This window comes from Protopterus annectens, chromosome 4.part0 (assembly GCF_019279795.1).
Source record: "Protopterus annectens isolate FY-2018-M chromosome 4.part0, PAN1.0, whole genome shotgun sequence".
In the NCBI taxonomy this organism is placed as follows: Eukaryota; Metazoa; Chordata; order Ceratodontiformes; family Protopteridae; genus Protopterus; species Protopterus annectens.
In genome coordinates, this window is record NC_056733.1 from 1,714,374,431 (window position 1) to 1,714,388,308 (window position 13,878).

General features: G+C 38.8%; 1 long non-coding RNA gene across 4 annotated transcripts in view; it reads left to right on the top strand.

Annotated features, from left to right (window-relative positions):
* Positions 1 to 13,878, top strand: part of LOC122799993 — a 910,576-nt gene that overhangs the window by 452,609 nt on the left and 444,089 nt on the right. For 2 of the 4 annotated variants that reach the window (XR_006364517.1, XR_006364516.1), the window contains one exon: positions 3,993 to 4,104. The exons of the other annotated variants lie outside the window; for them this stretch is intronic. This is a non-coding gene — a long non-coding RNA (uncharacterized LOC122799993). The remainder of the gene's footprint in view (positions 1 to 3,992; positions 4,105 to 13,878) is intronic. 4 annotated transcript variants of the gene reach the window in all.

Here is a 13,878-nt window from a genome sequence, read left to right on the forward strand (position 1 = left end):
CCCCGGACTCCACTGAAAATGGGCTTCTGGCCCAGTTAGGCTTCCCTGGTAAACAAATGTAAATAAATAAAATAAAATGCATGGACTGAAGTATGCAAATATTATAGATTAATATAATTATTAATATAATTATTAATGTAAATATTATACATCATTCTGAATTCCAAGCTGAAAGACAAAAAATATAAAATATATATTTTCTCAAGTGATTATGGATGGCTTTGTGAAGAGATATCTTTGCAAGCATTAATGCAATGCCCATTAAGAAAAGTGGACCCTATACTGTTAACTCTATAGTAGCTTGCAGATTTTATAAAACATGGCCTGTTTGTGCTATACACCCTGGGGAAAGACCATCAGATAAGCAGTTTTATAACTAACATAACAGAGAGAACAATGATTGCAACTCTACAAAGGGACACATTTACCTCCAAACACAATAAAAAAACAGAAGCAGTACTGACTCAAATCAGGATAAAATTCACTGCAGTTTATTATGAAATGTTAAAACAAATTAACCGTTTTCATATTACAAATTCACACATGCACTCACTCACACAAACACACACACACACACACACACACACACACACACACACACACACACACACACACACACACACACACAATATGCATATGAGCAAACACTGTTTGCATGCATTCACATCTATCAAACTGTCTCTCTATCTGGATTTGTATGTATGTATCCGTGTGTGTGTGTGTGTGTGTGTGTGTGTGTGTGTGTGTGTGTGTGTGTGTGCGCATGTGTGTTTATAAATGCAGTTAAATATCTCAACATGCAGAAACATCGACATTAATTACATCAATACCTGCGCATCAAGATTTACCTTAGTCAAGCAATAAAATACTCAACAATGCATCATTCAAAAAGAGACAACAATTATTTTCCTTTTTGGTCAGTCAATTAAAAAAAAAAAAAAAAAAAAAAAACAGAACTCGCATTAACAGAAACACCAGATACACCAGATAAGTCTTTGATGCTGTTAAAAGAGTTTTTGGCTGCTAACAAAGGAGATAAGTAGCTGATGTTGAATGATAATTATGTACAGAATACTAAGGCATGTTATCTACCCGTTTTCAGATATAATGTCTTGACATTTTCTCTGATGAATCTGTTTTCCAAGCCATTCCTGTATATGAACATTAAGGAAACTATTTGCACTGAAGTACTTTAGTTTTGTAATCTTGTTTGAAAATTTGTATCAAACTCTTTAGTGAAGCCATATAGATATTCTTGACTATGTCAATCTACTTCTGAAATCTTTGGCCTTTAAACATGCTAGCAAACATCACTTTTAAAGCAGTTTCCCTACTACAGATGACGACCTGAATGCTTTATAATTTCACAATCGGTTGCAATCAGCCTTCTTTTTGAAAATTAGATATAAACTATCATATTTCCTGTCAGATGAAATAAATGCATGTGTTATCAAATTGCTGCATAATTTATTTATTTAATATTTACAAAAATGTAAAAAGAAGACAGCAAGTAATTACACAATACAATAATGTAAGAAAAATAAATCAATATGGTAATTCTTTGAAGATTAAACATGATACCCTAAAATCTGTAAATGGTTACAGTAAATGTGTATAACTTTTGTAATCTATTAGAACATAAGGTTAATCATTTGAAATATCAATAGCTTCATTAGATAGTTCCAAAATGTTGAGACTTAATGGCTAAAAATGATCTTATATATAGTAAGTCTGATTTGGCCATGTCTCAGTATATTCCCTTTTCTTTGAGGTACGGTGATCTCAGAGTAGGTATATATGAGAGGTGTCAGAGGCTTGTCTCCCATGTAGGAGGGTGGAGGGGGGATTAGTGTCCCTGCAAAAGAACAATGTCCAAGTCTCACTCTTGTGCATTTCCAATGTTTTTTTCTGCATGTCAGAAGTTGGCATTACGTGTGCTCACATTTCAATAGGAAGCCAAAACTAAGTGCAGCTTGCACATTCAGTCAGAGAAAAAAATCAGGAACCTACACATTTGATACATATGACCTGCTGAGATATGCTTTAAAAGCTTTATTAAGATACTGTAGTCTTCAATTAATCTGACAGCATTCCATTCATTTGTGAGAAGTATAGTACCTGTCTTGTCATCCAGTTTGGTGCTTTTTATTTGCATGCATGGAAAACATTGGTTATTGGATCTGAGTGCTCAGTTAGTCATATGCAATAGTGATAAATAGCTGCGGGTAGGATAATAATTTTATAAACTTAATTACATTTGAACATCTTTTGCATGACCTTAGTTTTGGTATTGAATGACACCTATTACAGTTTATTAAGACCATTACAGATATGAAGATTGCCAGTAGGTCATACTACAAATCTGACAATTTTGTACAATGATGATTCTTGTTTTTGACCAAAACTTAATTACATTTGAACATCTTTTGCATGACCTTAGTTTTGGTATTGAATGACACCTATTACAGTTTATTAAGACCATTACAGATATGAAGATTGCCAGTAGGTCATACTACAAATCTGACAATTTTGTACAATGATGATTCTTGTTTTTGACCACATCTCTCAACTTTATTGCTCAAGAATTCTGGGCAATACCTAAAAATGAGAACTCAAAACCAGGGAAAAGATTTAGTTGTATTACTTTAATTAATTTAAAAAACAGAGCAACAGGTTTTGTTTCCACGTGCATTTTATGAATGATAAGAAGTATGGAACTCTAATGTCTGGCTTTATTGACTTACTATAATCCTCTGTGATTTACGGGAAAATCAATAATTTTTTGAGGTACAGGGCAAATACATGAAGCAAAATCAGGAATAGTTAAGAAATATGCTTTTCAGTGACTTACTAAGTGAAGCTGCTAAGAAAATTGCAACCGTATAGAAGTTTATTTTAATGAGAAATGTGTTAGCAAGAGTTATTCTAGTGGATGTTGGTAAGATATTTATTTACTCTTCACAGGGAGCATACAATTTTATTTGTCCTTTTTTCAAAAATCAATTTTCTGTCATTGATGATAAGTTTAGTCTCATACAACCGGGTAAGGAGAAGGTTAATTTATTTTTGGCATGACAAACAATTGCTCAGTCATCAACATAATGTACTAGTTACAAACCTTTTGTATGGGCATCCATGTCATTTGTAAATATAGAAAATAACGGTCATCCAAGACCATAAACTTCGGGCACTCTTATTACTGATATGAAAGTATGTAAAAAGCAATTTTGGGTTCCTATTACATGATCAAAGTTTTGAAACTTCGAACATAATAAAGTCGAACCCTTATGTTTGAAGTTTCAAAACTTCGAACACGTAACAAAAAAAAAAAAAAAGAAGAAGAAAAAACAAAACTAACTGTTGTAAGCAGGGGGCAAGCCCCCTACACCCCCCCCCCCACTCTTTAAATATGCCAACTCTGAGATCCTTCTACAGTGCAGTAAAGGGAAATCTTCCCTTTTTGCACTGTAGTGCGATCTCGGATTTGGTATATTTAAAGAGTGGGAGGTGTGTGGGGTGCAGGGGGTCTTGCCCCTTGCTTACAACAGTTATTTATGTTTTTTCTTTTCTTTTTTTTTTTTTTACGTATTCGAACTTTTACAAGTTCAGACATATGATTTCGACCAAACACAAGTTCAAAATAAAAAACTACTAAATAAAACTGAACTCGTATGGAAGACAGCTGGCACCTCGTATGATTTCGACCATATAGCGTTCGAACTTGCAAAAATTTGACTACGTAATAGGAACCCGTGATTTTGCCGAATTATTGTTTGGGTTTTATTTTGTAAGTAGCTCTTTTTTTCTATGTCTTGAAGACGTTGAATGAGAATATTATGGACTGTAAATCAAAGTATGCAGTATGCATACAGCAACTGTATGTTCCACTGCAATTGTTTATGTTATTCTACTTAAATATTTTGACTGTTGGATAATTCTAATCTGCATTATCATGTAAACATCTGTCTTACTTTTTCTTTTCTTTTTGCTAGCCCCTGCTCATTTGTACACTATTGCTGTCACTTGGGATATGTTTACTGAAGTGGAAAACAACCTTCAACTCCCTGTATTCTAGGCTCCTTAGACTGAATGAAGATTATACTGGTATGAGACTAGTCCTCCTCCCTAACTTTTGTATCATATCTGCTTCACGTTTTCTGTGATTACAGATAGTTATCACCTTGTATTTTCAATTAATTTATATAGCTTTTACCTTTGAAATGTCTTGGTTGTATTGCATCCCTCCTACACCACCATTTAATAGCTTCTTGAGGTATAGTTTCTCTTCTAGTTGTATATCTCATATTTATTGGACCACTTATACATAGATCTTCATGACCAAATCACAAACTCTTAAGTATATTAATCTTCTCTTTGCTTAGGTTTCTTGCAAACACATAGTGAATGTCCCTTCTTAGCACAATAGTGCTGGCATCTCTGAGTTGTCTGTGATTGCAGATTGAATGGCTCTCTGTGGATTCTTGCTGTGACCCACTTTACTTCTCTCTCATAACAATTCCTCAGTTCCCCGCCCCATCACTATATTTTATACTCAAATTTCTGCTCTCCTTTTTTCTGATATCAAAAAAAACAGTTTTAAAAGTATACCACAATCCACACTTCTAACTTAGAAATACTGCAGCATTCTGCATCACACATAAAGATAACCATGCTCATACAACTAAAAATGCAAACCATATTGCTTCTATTTACTCCTACTTACTCCTTCACGCAACAGACATAACATTAAACTACAGTTCACATGCACATACTACACAATCCACAGCCGTCATAGATTCATAGGTTAATACTGAGCTAGTTGCCTTAAAGGGCCGTCTTAAGCCTAGCCAGAAACCAGAGTTAGAAACAACCCTGTAACTTATAACTTATAACTGTATTTTATAACCTTCCATTTTTAAATTCCATTCCCTTTGCAAATAATATCAGCCCCTAAAGCACATTAACCACCAACAACTTCCCATCCACTGGCATAACGCACCTAGTCAATAACCAACTTGACCACAGAAACACATATCCCCATCTCTCTATCTCTATGTAAGTTTATCATTGCGCAAAAATGAAATAAAGCTCCCCGGAACACTGCACAAACTCACACAATCCATTTCATTCTACTAATCAGAAGCAATGCTGAAACCAAACCTGGCTCACCCAAACCCTCTTGTTTATTAATTTGTAACATACTAGAAAGGTCAACACTCTCCTTAAACAAAACACTGACATAGCAGCTGTTCCAGAGCCCTAGATCAGAAAAGACAACCCAAATGTATACCATTTTTCCCATTATAATTACTTCCTAGATACTAGACCCAACCCAGGAAACAGTGGTAGAGCACTCCTGCTCTATAAAACTCGTCTAAATATTAAGTTAATACACTGTCTGACACTGCCTCAACTGGCTACTTCTATAAATTACTACTAAAAAACAAAAAGCACTTGCACCTCTGAGTAGCCCCTCTCCCTCCTCCTTCCACAGCTGGTAAGTTCCAAACACTAATTCAACAAATTATATCCCAACTACTAAACAAAAGCAACTGCCTCTTTTTAGGTGACGTCAATTTAAATATGCTTCACTCCATCCACCATGACATGGAAACAATTCTGCTCAACTTCTACCTTAAACAAATGTTGAAACAGACTATGGGACCTAACGTCATCACTAACAATAATTCCCTTCTAAATCTAATCGTTACTGAGAACCCCATTCTAATGTCAAATATCATCATCAACACTCCTGCTGTTACTAACTGTTGCACAATAAATTTCACAATACATGTCCCCACAGCAAAACTTCCACAAATTAAGTTCATTCAGACCTAAAACGGACTCAAAAAGGTCAAAAATCGTAAAGAAGGGCTCTTCATCACAAAGAAGGGCTGTTCATCACAAACTATTCTTTCATATTAAATGTAAACAAAGCTAATCTTGCCACAGAAGCTGTCACCAGTACATTCAAATCACTCTAGGACACATTCTTCCCTATAATGTCTCAACTCTATAAACCAAAAATAAATTATTGGATAACTCCTGAACTAAAATCCCTTTTAAGAGATAGACATGATGTGTGACAAACAGCAAAAAGCAACCTCTCTTCGCAACAGGCAGCAATATATCCAACTCAGAAACCTCTAAAAACAAACAATGCAATGACATAATGCCATCATATGAAAACATTTCAAACATCCTTAGTTAAATCAGCAAAACATTTCTGGAAAGAAGCAAAGTGACTCAAAGGGAGGGCTGTTCAAAATAAACCAATTACAGCAACTCCTACATTTGCACCCTCTGACTTCCTCTCTGAATTCTTCAAATGACCTACCCTATCCACCCCCTAGAACCACATTTCTGCATTCTTCAATCTTAATTTAAACTAGTAAACTAGTCAAAACAACAAATAAAAACTGACAGATAACAAGGAGCAGACTGCCTTTATCCTTGGTGCATATACAAATGCAGGGACTTTATAATACCCCCCCCCCTCTTCCATAAGACACCATCAGTCTCTGCCTAACACAAAATATCATTCCAAATATATGGAAAATAGTCATTGCCAGCTTGATCACAACATTATCTAACCCCAACAAAATCTTCCAATAAAAGCCAATCTCTGTCCTTTGCACTCTATGCAAACTGCTTGATAAAAACATTCTGTGTTCATCTCTCCCAGTACATCACAACTTACAACTTCCTCTCCCATAAACAGTATGAATTCTGGTCCTGTCATAGCAAACTTTAACCCTAAAAGTTGAATTATTATGGGTTTGGTACAGAGGGCATCTCACTGACACCATCTTCATCAACCTTACAAAATCTTTGATCTTGTTGACCACAGGATCCTCCGGCATCACCTACAGGAAATTGATATAAATCCTTATCCCCTACCTTAATTTCAAAATTACCATACCAGTTGCCACTTCTTCATCAAAAATCAGACCTCAGTTTCCCAGTCAGCCTTCAAAAGGAGTACCACAAGTTTCATTACTTGATGCTTTACTATTTTCCCATCTTCATAACCCCCTTGACCTCCCTCATTTCTTCCTCCTCTTTCTTTGCACAACAACTCAGTACCCACCTCCAGACACAGCTGCAAGCAGAAACCCTAACAGCACTTCACTGAATCTATAATAAAATCCTCCTTCTTAGCTCGGACAAAACCAACTCAAAAAAAAAAAAAAAAAAAGAACAGAAGTCTTTGTATATCTATGACAACCCCCCCAACACTACCATTTTTAAATTTCATAGCAGTTAGCTTGACGAAGGGTGGCTGTGGTGGTGCAGTAGTTAGCGTTGCTGCCTCACAGCAAGAGGTTCTCCAGTTCGATCCTTGGCTGGGGTGCCTTCTGTGTGGAGTCTGCATGTCCTCCCTGTGATTGTGTGGGTTTATTTCGGGTGTTCCAGTTTCCTCCCAAAGACATGCTGTAGGTGGATTGGACACTCTAAATTGGCCCTAGGTGTGAGTGTGTACCTGTGTGTGCCTTCTGTGGAAGGTTGGGTGTCCGGGCTGGCAACTCAACACTGTAAAACTACACTGCCAATCATGAGTGAACAGGTGATCCACTGTGGCGACCCCTAACCAGGAAAAGCCGAAAGAAGAAGCATTTAGCTTGACCGCTCCCTTACTTTCTCTTTTCACCTCAACTATTCATCTAACAGCCTCTCTCCTATTTTGGGCCAATAAGATCTTCCATAGGTTCATAGGTAGCTACTAGGCTATTAGCCTTAAGGCCTATATAAGCCTAGCCAATAAGGTACCCTGACTTTCGTCACCCAAGAAAATTATTTTCCTGTGCCCCTGTTGAGCAGAGCCACAGAGGTGAACCCTGGGGCGAATTTCCTATTTCCCATCCAATCATCAAGATTTTTCTTGAAGAGTGCTAATGAGGAGCTTTGTTTGATAGAGAGAGGTAGTTTGTTTCAGAGTATGGGAAGTGTCTGGGACAGGAATCTATCCCTCCAGCATGTTCTGTTTATTGTGGTGACAAGGTTTAGGTCCCTAGAGCATGTAGCTGGAGGGATTGGGATTTCTTTAAGTGGAGCATGTCCAACAGCTCTGGGTTTGACATAGCTTTGTATGTTAGGCAGAGATGAGTAGGCGATATGCGACAGAGTAAAGCTGGCATTTTTTGAGATGGTCTGCATAGGGCATCTGTTTGAGGCCAGTAATCCTCTTTGTGAGGTATTTCTGTGGCCTTTCCAGTTGTAGATGTTTTGTGAGGTACATACCAAAAGGGGCATTGTACTCCATAATGGGTCTAATGAGTGATGAGTAGAGGGGAACAATTACCGATTTTTTTCCTGGATAAGAAACCTTTTGTGATGAGGTGTGCCAGGTAGAAGGATTTCCTGACTACTGTGGCGATGTGATTATCAAAGGAGAGACTACTGCCCACCTGTGTCCCAAGGTCTCTTATCACACTTTCGGTGTTAAGTAGACGATCACCTATGTGGTAGCTCATGGGTAAAGAGTTTTTACCAAAGGGGATGACGATGCACTTTTTGACATTGAGCATGGCTTTGACACCAGGCATCTGTCTCAGTGAGGCTCTTTTGTAGGATGTCCACATCATTAGGAGTTTCAATTATGGCTCCTAGTTTGCAGTCATCTGCAAACTTCATTAGCCAAAGACCTTCTGTGTTAGCCTGTACTTCAGAAAAGTAGATACCAAACAGGAGAGGACCCAGGACTGAACCCTGTGGTACTCCACTTGTCACTGGTCTGAAGTTGGATTTGGAGTCTGCTACAGTGTGGGTTCTATCAGTGAGCCAGTTGGCAAACAATCTTGTGACATAAGGATTTATACCTAGTTTAGTGAGTTTATCTATAATTCCAGAGTGCGGGGTAGTGTCAAAAGCCTTGGTGAGATCTCAATAGGCTGTGTGAACCACCTTACCCTCATCTATGGCTTTGGTGACTGCTTCAAAGAAGTCTATCAGGTTTAGGAGACATTATCTGCCTTTTACAAACCTGAACTGAGTGGGGCCCAGAGTTTGGAGATTACCAATGTCTTTGTTTATGACTTCATTGATGATAATTTCCATAGCCCTGCAGACCAGGCTTGTTAGGCTAATGGGGCGGTAGTTCATGGGGTCCATGGTGGCTCCCCCTTTGTGGAGTGGGATAACTGTCACTGTGCACCATTCAGCGGACACAAGCCTGAGGTGAGGCTATGATTGGACATGGTGCTTAGGTAGGATGCCAGTTCATTCTGTAGTTTGTGTAGAATGCAGCCTGGGATGTTGTCAGGTCCCATGGATGCTGTATTCTTGGCTTTGGAGAGTGTGGTTTTTACCTGTGCAGCCATGATTACAAGAACTTTGCATTGCTCCAGTATACCGATGGGCCCTTTAGGGGGCGAGAGAGGGGTAAAGTTAGCACTGGACCTATCTACCAGGATGTTGGCAATATCAGTTGGTTCTGTATATTTAGTGCCATTGTGCTGTAACTCAGAGCAGATCTGAGTGTTGCCATTGAGATTCTTGACATAGCTATAGAATGCTTTGTGGTTGTCTTTAGAATCAGTGACAATTTTGTTTTCATAACTAACTTTGGAGGATTTTATGAGGGATCTCAGCTTCTTACTGAGGCTGACCAGGGAGTTCCTTCAATCATGGAATTTTACTCTTTTTTGCAACAGTTTCTTTCTTCTGTTGTAGAGTTTGTTTACGGCAGGGGACCACCAGATTGGCTTTCTTTTTTTGGAGGATAGCATCTTGGTTCTGTTAGGGATAGCACAATCCATGCACTCATCTAAGTGCTTATAAAGTGCATTTGTGTAGGATTCAGCAGTCATACCTCTATTGTCCATCTGCATGGGTGTCATGAAGTTTGCCACTTATGTCTTAAAAAGCATGAAGTTGGCTTTGGAGAATTTTTTTACGGTGGTTTCCCTAATGAGGGGTTGGGGTGGGATGTGGATGTCTAGGGTGATTAGCTTGTGGTTGGATCGGACCAACGAGGAATTGACCTCTGGTGTGGAACAATGGTCACCCATGTTGGTAATGACCAGGTCTAGGGTATTGCTGCCCCTGGTGGGAGTGTGGATAAGTTGATCCAAGGCATTGGAATTTATGAATTCCATAAAATGTTGAGCAAAAGAGTTGGTACATGAGTAGCTTTCCCAGTAAATGGTGGGGTAGTTGAAGTCACCCATTATGAGGGTGTTGGGTTGTACCCTAATATTTTCCAGTGTATCAAGAAATGAGGAGTGTGAATCCTGGGGCATGGTGGGCGATCTGTAGCAAGTTACAATTTGGATTGCGGTCTTGCCCAGAGTTAGTTGCACTTGGATAATGACGGATGTATTATGCTGAGTAACTAGCCTGGAGGTGTTGATATCCTTAATGAATATGGACACGCCTCCGCCTTTTGTGTTTCGGTCCAGGTTAGGTGGCTGAAAGGTGTAGTATGAATTATAGCCTGGTAAAGCAGGGGTGCTCTCTGGTGCCTTAAACCAGGTCTCTGTCACTGCACAGATGTCAAAATTCTCTATTTTAAGGAGTGCCTTGAGTGAATGCATTTTAAGGTTTAGACTTGTAGCATTGAGTAGCATTACCCTCAGATTTTGCTTGCTTGTACCTGTTATGGTGGTGAATTTGTCATATGAACCTCACCTAAAAAAGGCACTATAGGGATGGCAAGAGCCTTAGCTAGTATCCGAAATACCAAGGGTGACAGGTGCAGACCATATCTGGCAAAGCATTGTGGTCTGTCTATCATGTCATCCCAGGCAGACAGATACTGGATCCCCTTAGAATGACACCAGAAGCTTAGCCAATTGTTGAAGTCAATCATTTTGTCCTTGTACTGTGGTATCATTCTGGGTGATGGCAGGATGCTACTCAGGGCTAGGGTCATACCTGCCTGGGCTACAAGATCGGAGAGCTCTTCCATGTCTCTTTTTATGTAGTCCAGGGAGGTACGTCTCAGGTCATTCACACCAACATGGACAATGACAGAGTCATATTTGTACTTGTTGTGGAGTGACCTGAGTGCGTGCATTATGTGGCAGATCCTGGCACCCAGCAGGCAGCTGACAGTAACTTTCTCCTTGTTTAGCCTGGTGAGTGGAACATCAGTGTGCCTGACTATAGAGTCACCTATGACTAGAGTGTTGGGTACGTTGTTATGCCTTATAGACTGTGGTTGATTGTCACACTGAGTTTGTAGGCTATGTGTCCATTTGGGTTGTGATGGGGGTGGAGGTTGCTTATGTTTCTGTTTTGGAGGTCTCTGTTGCTTGAGCAGATTTTTATTGAGAGCCTCCATGGATGTAGATGTGTGTTTTGTGTTTCTATGTGTCTGTTTTGGTGGTGTAGGTTTTGAGGGACTATGTGATGACTGTGGTGTGGTGCAAGTGTTTACCTTCTCCTCTTGACTGTCTAGTCCAGTCTTGGGTGAAGAGAGCTTTGCTTCCAGTTTGGCTATATAAGTGCATCTCTCACAGGTTTTAGTGTTGGGTGGTAGGAGGAGAGGGTAATCTGTGTACATGAGACAATTGCTGCATTGCCCCAAGATGCCCAGATTCATCAGGTAGACAGGAGAAAACACCGGGAGCTGACCCTTAGACATGCCTGGATAGGTGTGTATTTATTAAGTACTAAAACTGTTTTCCTCTAGATAAGTGAATAAAGTTGAATGCTGTAGTAATTTGTAGCTTATTTAGTGCTTACAACGAGTTCTGAACAAGAGCTGAGTTCAAAGAAACAGATTTGAGTGCTAAAACTAAAAAAACTGGCTAGTTCTAAGGGAAAATTTAAAGAGCAGACTTTATGACGCCGGGAATAGTTTGACTCTAGCTAAGTGGTGATGAACAAAGTGCATTTTTTTATATATAACAGTAGCAAATGAGCAAACTGATGTAAACAAATTAACCAATTAATCAATAAAAAGGTAAAAACTGAGCCCCGTTCCAGCAATCTTCAATCAGATGAGTTCTAACTGCACACTCCTGCCACTAGGGTGCAGGGGAACCTTCTCCAAAAGAGATGGCCTGGATTAGTGCTCAAGTTATACAAACAAAGCTAGATTCAGGATGTCTGAATCTAGTCTATACTACAGCAAACAAGGCACACCATTTTCAGAAAGAAACAGTTCAAATAAGCAGGCACAATAAGCCTTTGACCAGAAATTCCCAGTTCAGAAGGGCAGAATCTAGCCTCTCCTCCCACAAGAGTGCAGACCACAAACCTTCTTAATGAAAAATAACTAGCCTGAAGCCCAAGGGCTTTAACCAGAACTAATACACTTTCAGAATAACAGACACTGAGCCTTCAATCAGTAATTCCCAACTTAGAAGGATGTAAGCTTCCTGTGCTGCCACAACAGTGAAGACCACAAACCTTCTTAATGTAAAACAACTGGTCTAGAGCCCAAGTGCTTAAACCAAAAGGCTTATAATAACAGTTACAATTTAATCAGGCTACTACCAAGCAGTAATAAATGGAGCAGAATAAATACAACTGAGTACTTTTAAGAAGATGCAAAAGCAAAATAAAGTGCAATTTTTTTAAAGTAAAGTGCAAGGAGAGAGGAAGAAGGAGCAGAAGAAAAATTCAAGGTTAAGAACCTAAGTGGATTGGCCTTCTCAAATGTTCTCAATGTATTAAGTATGAACACCAGACTGGTAGGGGTGTCCCAGATCAAATTTACAGTAGGGGTGGGCAACTGCAAAGCCACTAACTATAACAACACCACAAGAATAGGGTGGGGGAGGGGAAAACAGTTTCAGGACAGTTAAGAAACAGAAAACAATGCCAGAAAATATATTAAACAATTCAGTCAGGCAAAATTAAGACAATGCAGAACTCTGAAAGGTTAAAACGCCAAGAAATATACTTATTAATCAGCAATATATTTCCAGATTGTTTGAGAATCACACACCAACCAGACACCAGGAGTTTCTAACAGTGTATGCAGGAATTTACAAACAGAAACTGTTTTTAAATCAGTAAGTCTTGAAGCAATCAGATAACACAAAAGCTGTTACATCAGTTTTATAAACTTCACCGCAGGAATAGGGGGAAGCAGTTTCAGGACAGATGATAAACAGAAAACAATGCCAGAAAATATATAAAACATTTCAGTCAGGCAAAATTAAGACACTGCAGAACTCCAAAAGGTTGAAATGCCAAGAAATATACTTATCAATCAGTGATATATTTCCAGATTGTTTGAGAATCACACAACAGCCAGATACCAGGAGTTTCCAACAGTGTGTCCTCCAAAACAGCCTCCAGCAAAGGCACTCTCCTCTCCATGATGAGTACGGCCACCCCTCATAGCCTCATCATAAAAACAAATTCCATATGCACTCAGACAGTAATCAATACAATTTGTAGATTTATTAGCCAAAGCCCTAAAGATGAATACCTCTTTAAAACATTGAAGAAAGCAAAATTGTTTCCTGTTCAGCCATAGGTTAACTTTCTTCTATTATCCCAACTATTCCAACTCAAAGTCAACCAGACATTCTCTTCCATAGAAAATAAACTAGTCAACCTTCCTCTTATAGCTTCAGAAACCACAACAATTCCCCCACCCCCCACGCACATACCATAGAAACTAAACTAATTAGTCAGCCTTCCTCTTATAGCTTCAGAAACCACAACACATACCATAGAAACCAAACTAATTAGTCAACCTTCCTCTTATAGCTTCAAAAACCACAACAATTCCCCCACTCCCCCACACACATGCCATAGAAACCAAACTAATTAGTCGATTTTTGTCTTATAGTTTCAGAAACCATTACAACTCCCCCATCCCCCACACATACATAGCATAGAAACTAAACTAATTAATCAACCTTATTCTTATAGCTTCAAAAACCACAACAATTCCCCCCCACACACATTTACCAT